At 41.7% G+C, this 14,567-nt stretch overlaps 1 protein-coding gene across 1 annotated transcript in view; it reads left to right on the plus strand.

The window, feature by feature from the left end:
* Window positions 1-13,855: 13,855 nt before the first annotated feature.
* The window catches only part of LOC122748972 (zinc finger protein OZF-like), a 101,632-nt gene continuing 100,920 nt past the window's right edge, over window positions 13,856-14,567 (plus strand). Inside the window, exon 1 of the mRNA XM_043995081.1 lies at window positions 13,856-14,109. The gene's annotated coding sequence lies outside the window, so the exon portion shown is untranslated. The remainder of the gene's footprint in view (window positions 14,110-14,567) is intronic.

The following is a 14,567-nucleotide window of genomic DNA, read 5'->3' on the forward strand; positions in this document are numbered from 1 at the left end:
CAGTGAAATTTTGGCTGATTTAAATGAATTCTTGGTGGGGTCTGTTATTATTGCCATCATCCTAGGCATTAGTAGAAGAAATGCCCTTTTCGTTCCAGATACCCGGACAATTCCAGTATCAAATTGTCACCTCAATAAACTTTCAGTACAAAATTAAAATAATAATTTTTCTGCAAAAAACTATTTTCAAGCTTTCAAAAGATATCGTTTCATCTTTGTCTTGCTAATTCTAATGAACTTGGAAATGCAGAGATAAAGTCAAATAAAAGAGAAGGAAACCTTTTCCCCATCTGCAGAAATTCGTGACATTGTAAACCAAAGACCAAATTTGTGACTAAATAATAATTTCTTTATCTCAAATATATTGTGTTTTCAATGTTTTTTTTTTTAAGTGCTAAACTATCCTACTGAATTTTGGTGGTGGTGCTGCTCTTTGTAAATTTTGAAGGAAAAATCAAAATAAAAACTTTGAGGACGTTACAGATAAAGTGTACTTTGACTCATTATCACCCCCTCCCTTTCTAAAGAATGACATTTATTATTTTAGGATGGGAGAAGAAGGTGATCTCACTAACTAGAAACTTCTAAGTTAGCTTTAAAGCAGAGAAAAATGGAGATGACAAAGTTTTGAAGTCTGCTGTTTCTAAACTTATCTGGCATTTAAGAGCCACTGTTGGTGCAATACTTAACTCTTCAAACAACAGAGGCCATAAAAAACATATTGCAAAGACCCTTCCTATGCCTACAAATGCAAGCTGATTTAATATGCAGGATGCTAGGGGCAGCTAGGTGGCACAGTGGATAGAGCACCGGCCCTGGAGTCAGGAGTACCTGGGTTCAAATCTGGCCTCAGACACTTAACACTAACTAGCTGTGTGACCCTGGGCAAGTCACTTAACCCCAATTGCCTCACTAAAAAAAAATATGCAGGATGCTATAAGCTTAATTAATCATATTAGTAAGAAAAACAACATCATATGATGATATCAATAAATCTTTTCTTAAAATACCCATTTCAATTATAAACACTATAAGTTTAAATGGAAGGAAGAAACACCTTCATGAGAATTTTGCAAGATATTTTAAAGTTGTAGAAACTGAGTGTGAGAAATGGGTAGTTGTCTCCTCTCAATGTGGATATAACAAGTCAGTCATACTCCCCTGACCTGTTTGTAGGACAAGGGTCTCAGATCCCCTCCCTCCCCCTCAGGTTAGCAAGGTCACATGGTTCAAGGAGCCCTGGTCTCAATTAGGTCCTCTCCAGAGTTCTGTCCATATAAGGAAGTATAAGGTCTACTCTTGAGTTATGCCCATACAAGGAAGAGGGGTGGGAATACTGCATTCCGATTAGCTAGTTTTTTCGAGTAGATTGTAACCCCGACCAGTGATGAAAAAGGGGAAGGTCCATTCACATTAGGGACTAGGGTATAAAACAGGGCCTGTGAGCCCCCTTTCTGGGCACCCACTAGCTGCACACTAGGGTGCCTCCTTCTCATGAGAAGAAAATAAAGCCTTTGTCACCTCGCTGCTGAGTTCCTGAGAATTATTGAGAAGAGAATGAATTTTTCCCTCACACTGAGGTAAAAAGAAGTGAATTGACTTACCCAAAGTAACAAAGCTATGAAATACTGAAAGCCAAATTTGAACACATCTTTCCTGACTTCTAGCCCAGCATGGTATCCATTGTGCCATGTAGCCATTTCTTTGAAGACTTTCCCTCAAAATGATATATAGTATATATCTGAGGGCAGCTAGGTGGCACAGTGGATAAAGCACTGTCCCTGGATTCAGGAGGACCTGAGTTCAAATCTAGGCTCAGACACTTGACACTTACTAGCTGTGTGACCCCGGGCAAGTGACAACCCTAATTGCCCCAGAAAAAAAAAACACCCCAATACATGTGTCCTCAGGAAAAGTCACTCTCAGCTTCTTTCTTGTAGAGGTTAGCAAGGGCCAATGTCTATCATGAATAATGCAATGGGTACTGGACGCCCTTATTTTTATTTGTTGTTGTTCAGTTGTTTTTCTGGCACGTCTGACTCTGTGATTCTATTTCAGTCTTTCTTGGCAGAGATGTTGGAGTGGTTTGTCATTTCCTTCTCCAGCTCATTTTATATATGAGGAAACCCAGGCAAATAGGGTTAAGTGACTTGCCCAGGGTCACACTTGGCATCCATAAAGATGCCAGTTATTATTTTGGTTATGGTTAACTAGGACCAATGGGTCAAAACTGCCAAGAATCAACGACAAAACGTTTTTTGGTGTAAAGTGCCTCTCATAACCCAGCCCCCTCCTTCATTTCCAACAGTCTTACACCTTGCCTCCTGAGCAGTATTCTGTGAGTCAATGATACTATTCTCTTGCTTTTACAAGAATGTGAAACTTCATCTCTTCACCTCTGGGCATTTTCCCTGGCTGTCTTCCATGCCAAGAATGCTCTCCCAACTGTAACAATTGGAATGACGCCACCTGCCGGAGACTTACTGTAGAAGAGTTCCGCCCATGAAGCAAAGGTCTTTGAGGGCAAGACCAGGAGTCTTTTCTTTGGCATCAGGAAGTGACATTGGGTAGGGGGAGGAAAAAGGAAGAGACTAGCGCTCTGTCTCTGGCTTTCCTTTGGACTCTGGTGGAGAGCGGAGCTGGAAATGCGCTCTCCCTTTAATAGATAGGAATAAAGGCCTTTCTCTCTCTCTTTATCAAATTCTTATTCTCCTAAATAAATGCTTAAAAGTCTAACTCTTGCTAAAGCTTATAATTTATTGGCGACCACTCATTAGATATTTTAGACAGTTTAGCTAGAATTTTAGCCCTTAACACTTCCCATCCCATCTCTACGTACCAACTTTGCTGGCTTCCTTTAAGTCTCAATTAAAACCCCATCTTCTACAAGAAACCTTTTCCAACTTAATTATAGTGTCTTTCCTCTTTTAATTATTACCTAGTTATCTTGGGGAATGTGAAGGATGTTCAAGAAGTAGTAGCATCTCTGATATGATGGCTTACCAGAAACCAGAGACAGCAAGTGCGTTCTTCAAACTATTTGAGTCTGCAAGTTCAATGGGAATGAGAAGGGTGAAATAAGATCCCCAAATGCTATTGCCTTCTGGGCTTGCATTGAGCTGGGCATGGCTTCCAAGAGTAGGGATCACATAGAGCCCATGTCCTCTGCCCTTGTCAGAACTCATCTGGATATTGTGTTCAGTTCTGGGTTCCTTGCATGAAAAGAACAGTATTAAACTACAATTTGCAGACAGCCAGGATGCAGAAAGGTCTTGACTTCTACTCTTGTGAGGATTGGTTGAAGAAAACAGGGATTTAGGGGCAGGAGAAAAGACTTATGGGGCAAAGGAACTGCCTGCACATATGGGAAGGACTGTCACATGGATGAGGATTTAACTTTGTTGTATTTGGTATGGAGGATAGAACCATGAACAATGCATGGAACTTGCAAAAAAACCAAAACCAAATAAAGTCTTCAGGACAAACTTCCCCAAAATTCATTGTCACCTAGAAAGTGAATGTGCTCCCTGGAAAGGTGGCAGAATCCCTTCAAAAGTTCTCATTTAGAGGCTATGTGGTCCCTTCTGGGTATGTGATATTGCAGATTTATTTCTGGCACCATTTTCACTTGAAGGCTGCTCTTGTCTCTTCCAAATCTCCATTTTTCTGATGCAGGGATTTTCTGAACCCTCTACTGTCTTGTTTGAGATGTTCTCTCAAGTGAGGCTATCCCTACCCCAAAGTGGCAGGGATTTCTGCTTTGACAAATCTCATGACCTTCTCCTCAGTCCTCATTCTTGACTTCACTGTAGTATTCATGGTGGTGCATTTCACTTGGAGCCCAGATACAGTCTCCTCTTTGGGTTTTGGGACCTTATTCTCACTTGGTTTTTCTCTGACCTAGCTTGATACTCTTCAGGAGTAGCAGCTAGCATCAAATCCAGAAAAAAGAACTGTGGAATCTGGATGCAGATTGAACCATACTGTTTTTTCTCCCCCCCTCCCTTTTTTTTTGACGTTGTTCCCTTTTGTTCTGATTCTTCTTTCACAACATGGTGATTACAGAAATATGTTTAATGTGATTGTACATATATAACCTGTATCAGATTGCTTGCCATCTTGGGGAATGGGGAGGGAGAAAAGTTTGGAACTAGAAATCTTATAAAAACAAATGTTGAAAACTATCTCTACATGTAACTGAAAAATAATAAAATCCTTTTATGATTAAATAAAAGAGTAACAGCTGCTGAATCCATAGATAGAGTGCTGGGCCTGTGGTCAGGAAGAACTGAGTTAAAATCTATCCTCAGATGGTTAGATCTGTGTGATCCAGGGCAAAACACTCAACCTCTGTCTCAGTTTCCCTAAGAAAAGCTCCATGGGTCAATGTAATGAACACACTTATTAGCACAGTACCTGGCACATGTTGTGGTTGTTCAGCCTTTTTCAATCATGTCCAACTCTCTATGACCCCATTGGGGGTTTTCTTGGCAAAAATACTGGAGTGATTTGCTGTTTCCTTCTCCAGCTCATGTTCCAAATGAGCAAAGTGAGGCAGACAGGGGCAAGTGACTTGCTCAGGGTCACACAGCTTAGGTGCTTCATAATGCTTGTTCCATTCCTTCCTTCCCTTCAGTCTATTTTACTTCATCTTTATGCATGTAATAAACACAATGTGAGTGTCCCTCAAGGTTCTTTCTTGAGTCCTCCTCTCTTTCCCCCTTTACTCCCTTGTTTAGATGCTCTAAGATGTAACCTGCCACTAAAAAAAAAAAAAAAATCTGTAGTTACCTTCCTGCTCTATCATCAACCATACAAGTCACAAGGATATCTATTCAGCAAGAAGCAATGACATGAGAGGCTCCCACCCCTACTCCCAGAAAGAATGCTTGGGATAAGTATCCTGTACTCTGCTTCCACTGGGGTCCTACCTCTATATTTCTCACTTATTGGCACCTGAAGATTCAGAAACTGTTTGTGCCAGGTAGCAACAATAACTGGAGTCTGCAGAAGAAATCTGGTTCATATAGGGGTCTCATGGGAAATGGGACAAAGAAGAATGACCAGCTTGCCCCAGAGCCCTAGGCAGAAACCTTCTGTACACAGAAAGGGCCAAATTAGTGTCACCTGTTGTTGATTTACCCTGTAACTCTGGGCAAGAAGCTGGAACTCTGAGCCTCTCTCTATTCCTTATCTGTAAAGTGAGGATGACTTTCCCCAAGGCCCCTGTCCATGCGGTTTATACCATGATCAAATGAAGAAAACCACTTGGCAAAGCTTCAAAACCCCATAAACATGACAGATGTTGCTGATTTTCTTATGATTAACTAAGACCAATGAGCCCAAACTGCTAAGTTTACTGAGTTCTTTTCTAGAAATATGCACAGACCCAAATACACGTACCTCTATACACACGTATAAACATATATGTTTATACACTTGGGTTGTTTAAAATTAATTACCATAGAAACCAGTTTGGGATAAGCATATATGAATTTATTAATATTATACCAGTAAAGGATTAGCCAGGTGTCTCCCTAACTTCTCATGGTCTCAGGCCATGTGGTAGAGAAAGCAGGGAGAGAGTTTCAGCATTGCAGTTAGCACAAGCAGGAGAAAAGTCCCCAAAGACCCAAGTGGGCTCCCAGAGAGACACCATGTGGTTTCAAGGAGACCCAAGAAAGAAAGGCTCTTGCCCCTCCCATATTGCCCTCTGGGGCTTGCTCTCTATCCAAGGTATGTAGGGATTCTAACCATGTGCTCTCACTTTCTCTAACATTTAGTATGCTTTAATAAATGCTTAATGCCCCCAAAGTGGTGCAGTAGCCTCTCCTTTCTAAGTAGCAAATATATTATAAACCCCAGCTAAATTCCCTAACACTTGGGACAATTATAGGGACACCCCATAAGTTTTCATTTGCCACAGTATGTTATGCATGTCTGCCATGCCAGCAACACTCCTAAGATGGCACAGTAGATAGAGAGCCATGCCTGAAGCCAGGAAGACTCTTCTTCCTGAGTTCAGACCTGGCTTCAGACAATTCCTAGCTGTGTGACCCTGAACAAGTCACTTTACCCTGTTTGCCTCAGTTTCCCTATCTGTCAAATGAGCTGGAGAAGGAGAAGGCAAACCACTCAAGTAACTTTTCCAAGAAGACACCAAATAGGGTCACAAAGAATTGGACACAATGGTGTTAACCTGGAAATTAAGGAAACAATCAATATAAGAGAAATAAGGTCTTTAATTGTGACAGAGGAACTATAGCTGGTAGTATTTGGTATCACAAAGTTCGGAAGCTAGGAATACCCAAGGGACTGGGAAAGAGGACTGGGTGGGGACTCAGTTCTCAGTAAATGTTGTAGTTCTCAATGGAAACAACTGAAGGACAAGAAATTCTAAATCAGAGCAATTTATATCTGACAGAAAACTATTTAAACTGACACAGCCTATCCCATTCTCCCCATCATGCCCTCAGACGTTATCCATCTACCCAATACAGTCTGTGGTAATATTTAGGGTAATCAAAAATAAACATAAAAATTAGGTTAAAAGACATAGAGTAGGGGCAGCTAGATGGCCCAGTGGATAGAGCACCAGTCCTGGAGTCAAGAGTACCTGAGTTCAAATTCGACCTCAGACACTTAACACTTACTAGCTGTGTGACCCTGGGCAAGTCACTTAACCCCAATTGCCTCACTAAAAAAAAAAAAAAAAGACAATGTCACTATTCTGTCATACTCTTGATAGCTTTCTAAACATTTACTAAGTGCTTACTCTGTGCCTGGAACAGTGAATATCAATCAGTAAGTAAACATTTGTATATACCCACTATATGCATTGAGTTAAAGAGAGCTTGGGGAAGGCTCTTTGAGGATGGTGGGATTTTAGCGGGTACCTTAAGGAAGACAGGGAGATCAGTGGTGCAGAGGACCTAGAGCATTCCAGATATAGGGGTGTATTGTAAAGGTTTGAAGATTTGCAAGATATAATAAGCACACTCACACTTGTAGACTTACAAGAACTTTATTAATTATAGGATAGTGAGTTAGACAAGGACAATAAGTTTCAGAAGCATAGAAATAGAGAAACAAAGTGAGAACTACAAAATTTACTGAGAACTGATTCCCTACCCAGTCCCCTCTTTCCCAGACAAATGAATTTCCTGGGGCTAACCAATCTGTGTCATTTCCAGACACTTGATGGATTTATGGACCTTCCCCCAAGCAACTTATCCCCTTCCAATGTTTTCCCACCTTACTCCCCGGACTTCGTTATTATGTAAAAAGGGTCCACCTACATTAAGTAGTTTCTATTTAGAGTTAGTAGCTCCTAGACTTAATTTAGGAGCAGTTCTATTGTTTCTTTTGTTAAAGATTCATTTACATTAAGTAGTTGTATGTCACTCTGGAGCAATCTTTTGGTTCCCTTTTTGTTCTGTTACCCAATAAAAACCCTGTCCTCTGTTCCCATCTTTGAGTATTCCTAGCTTCTGAGCTTTTCCATACCACAATCTATAGTTCCTCTGCCCCTGACCTTATTTCTCCTATATTGATTGTTTCCTTAATTTCCAGGTTAACAAAAGACATAATAACAATTCCAATCACAACTACAGTAATAAAAGACATATATCACCAAATCAGGGAAGCACCAACATCTGGATTTCTAGCTGGGGAATCCTGGTTCACAACTTCCAGAATCCTGACTGGGAAAGGTCCCCAGCAGAGTGTTCTCTCCACAGGTGAGATTCCAAAGACCACTTTCCCAGTGAAGACTTATATACAGTTTGATATGGGGGAGAAACCAATAGGAGAAAGCACGTGAGTCCTTAGGATTCCTCTGTAAAAGAGGAATAAAAGAACAGGTTTATTGGGGTACAAGAGAAATCGGCTGGGAGGAGGGTTTTGCCTGAACAAAATGCTTTCCTCCCTGACTAGCTTGAGGAGCGCCATTTTACAGGGTTTAGATGGGGTGGGTAAGAGTCTCTTATTGGGTGAGGGACTGGTGGTCTTCCCGAGTTGCACTGGGGTAGGAGGAATCCCTTGTGAGGGATCTGGTGGTGGGTGTCAACTTTGTCCTGATGGGTCTAAGCAATCTGCTGATGGGCGGTTCCAGGTGGTCTTCTCCTGGATTACCTCATCCAGGTGGGGTGGTGGTCCTGGAGCATACTCAGTTTGATCTGGTGCCGCTTATCTCTTTTGGGTGTGTGTGTGTCCTTGATTGAGTTCCAGGAGAGGCCTACTTGATTTCAAGGGAAAACCCCTGAGTTTTCAAGGAGAAAGTTCCTTGAACTCCCCCAGAGAACTGTTGGGGTAACCAGGGGCCCATAATCCTCCCATGACAAGTTTTAAACAAACAAGACTTTAAGTCAACTGCTTGCTTGACCAGCTGAGATGTTATCTTCCTTCCTCAAGGGCAGGCCAAGCCCTTGAGATAGGAAGAACATTGTGTTTGACCAGAATACATTTATCTGTTTCTGAACTTCTGCAAAGGTTCTGTTTTGTTCCAAGGCAGCAGGCCAAGCTTTTTTTTTTTTTTTTAGGCAATGGGGGTTAAGTGGACTTGCCCGGGTCACACAGCGAGTAAGTGTCAAGTGTCCTGAGGATTGGATTTTGCCATCTCAGGTACTCCTGAATCCCAGGGCGTGCTTTATTCACTGTGCCATCTAGCTGCCCCCCAAGCCAGGCTTTTGAGGAAGAAAACAAAACCTATCATTCATCCTGATTGATTCAAAAAACAAAGGGTAGGGGTGGCTAGGTGGTACAGTGCATAGAGTAAGGGCCCTGGATTCAAGAGGACCTGAGTTCAAATCCGACCTCAGACACTTAACACTTACTAGCTGTGTGGCCCTGGGCAAGTCACTTAACCCCAATTGCCTCACCAAAAAACAAAACAAAAACAAAAGGGTCCCAGCAAGTCTATATTCTCTTTTTTTTTTTTTTTTTTTTTTTGCGGGGCAATGGGGTTAAGTGACTTGCCCAGGGTCACACAGCTAGTAAGTGTCAAGTGTCTGAGGCTGGATTTGAACTCAGGTACTCCTGAATCCAGGGCCAGCACTTTAACCACTGCGCCATCTAGCTGCCCCCTGCAAGTCTATATTCTCATGAACAGGGAAGATCTTCCTGATTTCATAATTAACCCTTCATTTGGCCTTAAAATCTGACTTGTTCATAGAATAGACTGTCAAAACTTCAGGGGTATGTAACGATTGGAATAACGCCACCTGCTGGATACTAACTGTAGAAGAGTTCTGCCCATGAAGCGAAGGTCTTTGAGGGCAAGACCAGGAGTCTATGATATAACTTTTTTTAAAATTAATAAATATTTTATTTTTTTCCCATTACATGTAAAGATAGTTCTCAACTTTTGTTTATACAAGCTTTCCAATTTCAGATTTTTCTCCCTCCCTCCCCTACCCCTTCCCTCCCCCCTCCCCTAGACCCCTAGACAGCAGGTAATCTGATATAGGTTTATATATATACACATAATAACATTAAACATATTTCTGCATTAGTCATGTCATTATATAACTTTTTTATTTTGATATAAATATAACAATTACAGAAACATGGTAATGTCAGAACTGCAGCAAAAATTAACATAGGGTTAGCTAATGGAGAGAAATGTTTTTGTGTGGTTACAGGTTCGAACAAGAAATCATACCAAGGAGGGGGCTGCTACATGTCACAGTGTAGAAAGCACTGGCCCTGGATTCAGGAGGACCTGAGTTCAAATCTGGCCTCAGACACTTGACACTTACTAGCTGTGTGACCCTGGGCAAGTCACTTAATGCTCATTGCACTGCAAAAAGAAAGAAAGAAAGAAATCATACCAATGATGATTAGTATCAGATGTTACCATATGAGATATATCAATTAATGTATTGACTACTTTGTGACTACTTTGTGAGTTCTGATTTTATATTGATTTAAAAATTTTAGATTCTGATCTAATAACTCTAGAGTTTTTGTAGATTGAGTTAGAATATCCACTAAGGTTGCAAAGACAAATATACAGGAGGGAGAGGCAAGGGTTTAGGTGTCCATTGCAAGGATAAATTATCCACTTGGTCAGGGGAAAAGTAAAAAGCATCACCCCATCACTGGAGAAAATTAATTCCATTTAGACACCCAGAAAACAGAGCAGTTTGATTGATAGAATTTAAGTCAGTTTGATTATTGGTAGTGACACATATGTGTTGTGGTTGTACTTAATACAGTATAGTAAAATTAGAGACAGGGTACAAAGTCAAGTCACAAAGGTTAGAGGAATGACCTAGCAAACATGGCTCCATCTGTTGGGTCATCATTCCACATATTCTTTCTTTATCACATTGCGTACAGTCAGACAATAAATGTGTATTATTATGAGTATCTTCATAATCTCCTACAATATGTGGTAAAGCAAAGTAAGAATATAGTATAAAGAGTATCACATTAAAGCTATACATTATAGAAGCAGAATATACCACATCATACTTTTCATTACAAGTGGAGGAGGTAGTTCCCAGAGACCCATCGTTCTTTTGGTATGTGTGAAGAAAACAGTTTCCTCCAGGTTTGGTCATCTCCAGTTGATAAAAGTCTTTGTACATTTTCTTTCTGTATCAAACTATAAATATTTTGTAAAGATTCTTTAGTTGATTTAAACAATGCAGAAATGTTACTGTCTGTACGTAGACTAGCTAATAATGAAGAATTAAACAAACTCAGAAAGTCTTTTTCATAATTCAGTGTGTTTTGGTGAGGCAGGACCATTGTGGGTAACCATTGAGTATTTATTGTCAGGGCAGCTAGATGGTGCAGTGGAGAGATCACCACAGGGAGAGAACCAGAATATTGGAAAGGTATCTCTGGAATAAGGAAAGGAAAGACAGTTATATTTATAGTCTGGATACATTGATTATCAGTCTCATTATAATAATCTCTACCTTGGGGAGGTAGAAGGGAGGGCCTGTCCTACTCATTATAATATTCTCCACCTAGGGGTGTTTCAGGGGAGGGCTTATCCTAATTTGGAGGTCCTGAGGTCCAAAGCCAATCCTGGAAGTGGGTACCTTTTTCAGTGGAGGTGTGTTTTGGGGGTTTACACGTCATAAGGTGAATCTGGGGACAAACTTGGCCTTTTCTGCACATGTCTCTTTCTGATTCCCATGGCTAGTTTCAAAATATAACCATTTTTCATTAGAATTTCTATAGGTTGTCTTTTCCCTTTATTGTTATTTTGACCTGACCTGTTCTGGTCCTATGGATGTTGATCACTATGGGTATGAGAACCTAGCATAAGTTATCCATTAACTGGGATCTGACACCTTTTAGAGCTAATATCTGAATTAGAGCTTGGGTCTTAGGTTTTTCTATTAACCCTTTTTTGCCTCCCACATCAGATCCACATAGGAATTATACTCACATTCTTGGAATGGAGCATGGTGATCCTGGAGCTAGCTCAGTCCCGATCTGGTGCCACTTGTCTCTTTAGGTGTATCTGTCTTTTGATTTAGTTTCTCAACGAGAAGTTCTTTGGATTTACCCCAGAAACTTTCTGAGGTACCATGTGCCCATGACACTCATTAAAGCATGATTCCTGCTGCCCCCATTCCATTGTTACATAAATGAAATATCCATTCACTTATAGAGCTGTAAGCAGGAGGGTGAGGGTCAACAGTGTGGGCCACTAATGAAACATGCACAGACCAAATTGAGCAATTATTTACTGCTTAAGGTGCCATTCACAAATTGTTAGTTTAAATCTCCTGGACTATTGTCTCAATCCTTCAAAGGGTTTGTGAACCTCTAAAAGGGAATGATGTAGGAGGCAAAAAAAAGGGGTTAACAGAAAAACCTAAGATCCAAGCTCTAATTCAGATATTAGCTCTAAAAGGGATTCAGACCCCAGGTAATGGATAACTAACAAGTCAAGATGCTAAGTTCTCTTGCTTCATCCAGGTATTCATGGAACTCTTAGATTTATTCTGTATTAGGGTTTCTGTTGTCCCTTGGTCTGTTTGCTAATTATTTGTGTCTTGTGTTGTGGTTCTTGCATTTGTAACTCTAGTTCCTAGATCTCCCTCAATTTATAAACCCTCTGTGGGCCCCTACTTCACCCTACTCAGCAGGAAGCAGTAAGAGAAGAGATGATCTTTGTCCTTTTTCCTGGAGCATATGAAAAGGGGGGAATGATGTAGGAGGCAAAAAGGGGTTAACAGAAAAACCTAAGATCCAAGCTCTAATTCAGATATGAGCCCTAAAAGGGATTCAGACTCCAGTTGATGCATAACTTCTTCATTAATATAAGTCAGGACCCAGTTTCTCCCATATCCACATTAATCAGTACCCATAACAAGAACATAAAGGGGCAGGTCATAAAACAATGATACACTGACAGGCTATAGAAAATGAAACTAGAAATAAATGAAAAATGAAGATGTTTTGAAACTAAGCGTGGGGATCAGAAAGTGACATGTGCAGAAAAGGCCAAATTTGTCCCCAGATTCACCTTATGACTTGTAAGCCCCTAAAACACACCTCTATGGAAAAAGGTCCCCACCTCTGGGATTGGCTTAGGAACCCAGGAACTCCAAATTAGGATTAGCCCTACCCTGTATCTCCCTAAGGTGGAAATTATTATAATGAGACTGATAATCAATTTATCCATACTATAAATATCTTTTACTATTTGAGAAATACCTTGCCGCTTTTCTGGTTCTCTCTGTGCTCACTCACAGTATTGCAATGAAACTTGGGAAACTGAGTCATTGAGTCTTGTAATTCCTTTTGGGATGACTCACAATCAATTTGACCCTCGATTGCATCCCATATCAGGAAGACCTGCAAGAGGACTAATAGTGAAACATGTGGGAAACTTTTTTTTCAGCCAGTGTTTCTAATAAAGGCCTCCTATCTAAAATATAGAGAACTGAGTCAAATGTATGAGCATACAAGTCATTCCCCAATTGTGAAATGGTCAAAGTATATGAACAGGCAGTTTTCAGAAAGAAAAATTAAAGCTATCTACAGCCATATGAAAAAAAAAAGTTCTCAATCACTACTGATTAGAGAAGTGCAAATTAAAACTACTCTGATGGAGTCACTGTCTCTAAGCTTCAGTCAGCCAAACCTAAGTGACTTCTTGCTATAGAATTTTATCTCCCCTTCTTAGGTATATGTCTGTCCTGATATCTAGTTGGTCAATCTAATCTTTACTAGTCCCTTGATTCCTCTATATATGTCCTGTAATCTGGTCATCTTTGGTTTCCCTCCTCATAGGAGAAACTTCTGACTTATCCTAAGTCCCATGTCAGGTAGATCAGGTAATCACCAAAGGTGGAAAGCAGCCCCCCAAAGTTTTGGGCAACCCTCACACATCCTACCTGTAGGAGCAACTAATTCTGACCCAGTTACCTTTCTTATTCTTAGAGTTCCTTTAAATATTACTTCAAAGCTGAATTTTAAGTGTATTTGGCATACATTCTGGGCTACTTGTAAAGGATCAAATAACAACAATGGGAGAACACATCTGACTGGGAGAAACACAGTCCAATCCAATCCTGATTTATAGTTAACAGTGTGTAGCCTCCCAGTTTTCCTAGTATCCATTAGCGGCCAGCTTCTCGAAGTACAGGGTCCATTACTTTCGGTCAGTCTGGTGCCGCAGTTTTAGCATGGCAGTCTTTCTGCTCAGAGGAAAAAAGGGGGATAGTATTGGAGGGAGGGAGGTGGTAGAGTCAGGCTTGGCCCAGATGGAGTCGGCGTCCTGGGGTGGAGTTTGGAGGCCTGGGAGGAGTTCAGGGTGGAAGGAGGGATCATTGCTGCAGAGAAGACATTCCACGTGACTGAGGGCAGGGCTTAGGGAGGAAGAGGCAGTCTGAGAGCTTGAGCGCTGGGCGGCCGTGATTGGAGGAAAGGGCTGGACCCCGTCCTGGGGGCCTCAGGAGCTGTGCTCTTGGCCACTGGAAGACCCTCCCGGAGTGCGCTGGGGGGTGGGGCAGAAGCAGGAAGTCTTTTACTTGGGAATGCTCTGCTTTCCCTGGAGTCCAGATCTATTTCCTTTCTTTCCTTGCAGCTGAGATCTCTCTGCCTTCCGGAAGCCAGCTTTGTGCGTGCAGGTCGCAGGTAGGTCTGAGCCAGACCGTCCCCTCCCCCCATATTTCCTGGCTTCTGTCGGCTGCCCTTGCCATTGAGTCTCATTCTGACCTCATTGTGAGTGTCCTCCAGGTCTGCCAGGTGCAGGTTTCCCTCCCAAGCCTGGCTCCCCGCCCCCACATCTTTTCCAGACTCCCAATCACTTCCCAAACTTCCTGGCTCACTCTATCATTTCCCAGACTTCAGACTTTGCCCATAGGGATCCCGGAGTCCTGATCTCAGCCTCCCTATGAGAGGACCCAGGGGGGTGGGTTCCCTGTCCCCACCTCCTGGTGAGAGATGGAGTTGTCCTGCCTTCCGGGATCCCGGAGTCTGCCCTTGCCGCCCCTAGTGCTCCACCTTGGACAGTTACCAAAGCTTTTCCCTGCCCCCTTATCTGAACCCGTGGTCCTCGGGCCAGTTCCCTATCAAATCCCAGGCGTGGGGTT

The sequence above is a fragment of the Dromiciops gliroides genome, chromosome 3 (assembly GCF_019393635.1).
Source record: "Dromiciops gliroides isolate mDroGli1 chromosome 3, mDroGli1.pri, whole genome shotgun sequence".
NCBI classification, from domain to species: domain Eukaryota; kingdom Metazoa; phylum Chordata; class Mammalia; order Microbiotheria; family Microbiotheriidae; genus Dromiciops; species Dromiciops gliroides.